The sequence below is a fragment of the Chamaea fasciata genome, unplaced genomic scaffold (assembly GCF_029207755.1).
Source record: "Chamaea fasciata isolate MVZ Bird 193981 ecotype frontalis unplaced genomic scaffold, bChaFas1.0.hap1 SCAF_52, whole genome shotgun sequence".
NCBI lineage: Eukaryota > Metazoa > Chordata > Aves > Passeriformes > Sylviidae > Chamaea > Chamaea fasciata.
In genome coordinates, this window is record NW_027094137.1 from 436,685 (window position 1) to 441,699 (window position 5,015).

The 5,015-nt window shown below is 50.2% G+C and overlaps 1 long non-coding RNA gene across 1 annotated transcript; it reads right to left on the reverse strand.

The window, feature by feature from the left end:
• Nucleotides 1–787: 787 nt before the first annotated feature.
• Nucleotides 788–2,814, reverse strand: LOC136304141 (uncharacterized). The gene is made up of 3 exons (XR_010724397.1): nucleotides 2,779–2,814; nucleotides 1,293–1,430; nucleotides 788–867 (listed from the first exon to the last, which is right to left on the reverse strand). It is a non-coding gene; the product is annotated as an uncharacterized lncRNA (long non-coding RNA).
• Nucleotides 2,815–5,015: the final 2,201 nt, after the last annotated feature.

Sequence of the window (5,015 nt, forward strand, 5' to 3'; positions counted from 1 at the left end):
TCCTCTCTAACACCTCTCTATCTCCCAGCAGCTCAGGGCTGCATTGCACAGTGCTTGCTGTGTGCCAGAGAGCTCAAAGCAGGCTGGCCTGGCGCCCCGGAATATTTCTGCAGAACACTCCGCATTTCACCCCTTTGCTCTGGCTCAGTGCACAACTCCAGCACTGCAGGCGCTTCCTCCCAGAGCCGTGTGAGGCCCCGGCTCCTGCAGATGTGACCTGACAAGCTGTCCCTGCCTGCCGCTGGCCTCGGTTCCCCCGGCAGAAGCGCCGTGCCTGAAGGAGGCTGCCCTGTGCCGGAGCCTGCGGAGCAGCCCGGCTCCCTCCCCTGTGCCCAGAGCGCTGCACACACTGCTCACCTTGGCCAGGAGTTAGAGGGCAGCCGGCACAAGGGTGGCAATCCTCAGCCAGGCCTGCAGCCCTCGGCTGTGGTTTGCCTTTCTCTGCTCCTGTGCACGCTCCGGACGGCCGTTGCCACCGGTCTGTGCTGTGCCCAGCACGGCCACGCTTCCCCTCGGGAGAGCCTTCCCCACTTTCCAACTGTACCAAAGAAGCCATCAATGTCACTCTCCACCTCTAAGAAAAAACTGACACTTCAGAAGAAAATGTTGTGTTTTCTCAGAGGCTCAGAAGGAGGGGAATCTTTGAAACGAGTTGAGGTTTCACAAACTTTATTTCCAATCCTATGCTACAATCCTACTCCACTGTCCTAGCTGCAATCCTACTCTGCAGTCCTATTCTACAATCCTTCTCTATAGTGGTGTTGGAGAAAACAGTTGTCTGATTCCTGTCTCCTCCTTCCACTCTTTCACTGAAGTGATCAGTGGCACCAGGCTGGACACAGGCTTGGCTGATGTTATAAATGGATGCTGCACAAAGAAAAAAAGAAACCAAGAATGAACCATTACTTTGCAAGCTAAGAGCCTCAAAGGCAGGGCAATATTTTTCAAAGGAAAAGGAGATTGAATCAGAGTAGGTCTAAGGAGCAACAGTGGGGCCACATTGGCACAGCTTGCTGCAAGAGCTGCTAAGTGCCCCAGGCCTGGAAATATCTCCGGTCTGAGCATCCTGATCTCTTGAAAGAGGTCCCTGGTCATATTGCAGGGCACGCGGAGCAGATGATCTTTACAGGCCCCTGCCAGCCCAGCCCAGTCTAGGATTCCTGACTGTTCTCATTTGAACAGCACCAAGAGTGGAGGTGAAGAGGAGGAGGCTCCCCTGATGCCTGGCACTTCAGTGCAGGAGGAGCCCGTCCCTGGGACACTGTTTCCCCTGCAGCCCCTTGGCATTTTACCTGCAGCAGCTCCTTGGCAGACCAGCGCCGCTCCTCGTCTCTCTGCAGGCAGCAGCTCAGGAAGTCACGCAGCAAAGGTGAGCAGAGCTTGGGCTGCTGCAGCTTTGGGATCCCTTTGGTGGCTTTCAGGAGTCGAGCCTGGAGAAAAAGGAAAGACGAGTTTCTCACCTGCTTCTTTCACGACTGGAACTGCTCTCCCAGATGCCACGGTTGAAGCTGCACTCTGCAGTGGCACTTTCTTCCGTGGCACAGAGGCAGTGATGACTTTCCTGGACCAACAAAACACCTATAGCCCAATGCAGCCACTGCTTTTCCAGCATCCAGCAGATCTTGCCTTGGCAGCTGATTTCATTGACTGACCTTGTTAGTGAAAACAATAGCAGCAAAAGCAGGTTTCCTTCTCTGAGGATTCACCTGAGCAGCTTGACAGGCTATTTGGAAGAGGGACTTTGCTCTACTAACTCACTCTACTATTTCCAAAGATAATTCCATGAAAAGCATCTCTGCAGCACTTGTTGGTCCCTTAAGCACAGCTGCCATCAAACCAAAGGCATCAAGCTTTTTCCTTGGTTCTTGAAAACAATGGGAATTGCAAGCAAAGAAAGGAAATCCCTCAGTTATTCCTCAGGTAAGGAAACAAGCATTTGGAATCCCATCTTCCACACAGACACATGAAGATGCATGCACAAATTTCTTGGGACGAAAATGCCGCTTTGGGCACACAGGAAACACCTGCACCTCCGTCTCTCATCAGATTGCAAATTTCAGCTTCCCTTAGGCAGCAAAAGGAAAATTTTGGTGGTCAAAGCAGAAGAGGGAGAAACACCATCCATGTGGTAGCCCTCTGCTCATTTGGATCCTCAAGTCAATGCATTAATGGTATGGCCATCCTAGAAAGTGCCAGGAAACAAAGGGGTGGGTTTGGCCGGCTCTCCACATTGCCAGGCTTCATCTTGGTGACATGGAGGTGGCGGCTTGGGTTAGGAAAGAAAGACGGTCACTGAGTGTTTCAGCAGCACCGCACAAGAAGCACAAGAGACTCTGTGGCCTTCACAGCCTCTTGTTAAGGTTTCAGGCAAATTTCCTTGTGAGAAGAACGGGGGTGCACTTCTTCTCTCCAAACCACTGTTTTCTAAACTTTCTTGGGTTTGGGTTACTTTCCTTCATTTCAGGAAAGATAACACCACTTCTAAGATGCTTGTTTGCTGCTATTAGGGCTGTCTACAAAGCCAAAAGAGCTGGAACGACTTCTAAGCCAAAGCCCAGTGTTGCCTGAGAAGGGAGATTGTTTGCCTGGGCTAAGGCTTGAGTTCCCCCACGGATGCAACCAAAACCCCAGCAGATGCTGATGTGCTGCAGGGACATTTTCAGAAAGGGACTGTGGTGGAAGTAGTTCCAGCGGATGGCAATGGCATTTTGTCCAATGGCACACGGAACGTGGGATGGGGGAGAATGACAGTGGGATCAGAGAGTATTTACACCTTACCATGGCAGAATTTTCCTCCCAGTCAGGAGCTTCTCCTTCCACCATTTCAATGACCACGATTCCCAAAGACCATATGTCCACTTTGGGGCCATAGGGTTCACCGTTCACTTCAGGTGCCATCCACTGAAGAGTCCCGACCACCGATCTCCGTCTACTCTGCTCAGGGGTGAGTTGAGCAGAGAGGCCAAAATCAGCTGGGGAGAAAGCAAAAGACCGTTTTTATTTGAATCCTGTGCAATTAGGAAAGCAAGGAAAAGAATTTCCCAGTAGAAGTTTGAGAATGTGCTCTTGAATCTCCTGGACAACTGTCCCTGCTCTGTTTCCTCAGGACTTTAGCCAAGGAAATATGGTGCTGGCTGCTTCAAAAATCCCCACATTTTTTACACGGCCTCCAGAAGGGGCTTTTCAAACTTTAGACATGTAGGTCCCTCCCTCTGGAAGGGACACGCACAGAGCAATGCCACTGTGCACTGCTCGATCCTTGCCATAGGTCTGTGCACGTTGCCACCATGTGGTCAGCTCACAACAGGCTCCCTGCACTGCCACCAGCACCATTTTGGGGGGGCTGGCACTCACTCAAAAGCAGCCCCACAGCCCACATATCCCTGGAATGCTGCACCTGACCAAGAAAATACTGACCCAGCTTGACAGAGCCATCCGTTTTGAGGAGGATGTTGAGGCTCTTCAAATCTCTGTGCATCACGTGGTTGGAATGGAGAAAATGCAGTCCTTGCAGGCACTGAGAGAGAAACCAGAAACAGGAGGGCAAAAATCAGTGATGTGATTTCATCACACAAGAAAGGAAAGAGCTCTCCAAGATTCCCTCTGCAGGGGAATGAGGAGTAATGGCAGAAGACAGTGCCATTGAGGGCAAGAGCACGCTGCTACAACACAGGCAGGGCAGCACCTTTCTAAAGAAAGGCATGTCAGCTTGTCAAAGAGCAACAGCAACTGCTGGTGTAGACTCTGCCCTGCAAACCAGCCAGGGTGACTGCTGCTGCAGTGGATGTGCTCAGAAGTACAGAGCATTCTGGCTGCACTGCTAACCTTTCCAGCTGAGGACTCAGAGAAATGAGTCTCTCTTCTTTGCTGCTCCTTTCAAACAGTGCCACCCCCACCTTTGCTTTTACAGGCAAGGAATGCAGTGCAGACAGGCCAAAGTTTAGAGAGGCAAGATGGAGAAGAGCAAATACAAGAGCCAGAGTGAGAATGCAACAGCGGGAGAGAAGAGGACAGGAACAGAGTCCAGTGAGTGCAGGGGCACTGGCAGGCAGTTCACTTGAGAGGCTCTTGCTTGCCCAGAGCATATCAGCCACACAGAAACAAAGCCTGGCTCACGGAATCACTCCTGTTCTGAGCCCCTTTCCCAGACAATCCTGCCCAAGCTCTGGGAAGCACAGCTGGGATCCCCGACTGACCTCCCGACTGATGATGGCAATCTCATCTTCTCTCAGGCGAGTCTTTTGGATTGTGTCATAAAGACTGCCTCCATCCATGTACTCCATCACCAGCCACAGTTCTTCATGCACAAGGTAGCTGAAAGAAGGGAACAAGGCCATGCAGATGAACATGCATTCGTTGGTTCCTTTGCTTGATTCTTGTTTTTGGGTCCCTTTGTGACAAGGACAGAATTAAAAGAATTAAAGACATTCCCTCCAGGCTGTGGGTTGTTTGCAGTCTGTGCAGTCTCAAGGAGAACAGCACATCTGTGAAAAAGGAGATGTCTCTGATGGCCGGCAAACAAAAAGTGCAGTTTAGTAACAACCAAGATGAAAAACCTGTCACCGTGATATTTCTGGAAATAAGCACCTAGTGTTCCTGGTATGGACAGCCATGGAAAAGAGGGGCAACAATCCAAGGGAAATCCTCTCTAGCATGCTTCATCAGCATTGAAGAAACTTGAAAAAATCAATCCTGAGACAACATGGAGGCAGTGAGCTTACAGGGTACTGACTTCTTGTGGTAGAGTTGATGCAGGTTTTTGAACAATTTTTCAACTATGTGTTGGAAAGGCAGGGATGACTCATGGAGACAAACTGCACTCTCTTCCCATCCATTGGAGATGAGTAGAGAAATAATAATGAAGCAATAATTACCAGCTTTCTTTTCTGCCAGTGTCCAAAGTGATGTTTTAACCTTGCATGCTTTTACTATGTAAACAAACCTTCATGGGATGAGACCACGACCACTCACCCGTCTAAATAATGGACGAGATGGGGACTCATATTCCTCTTCAT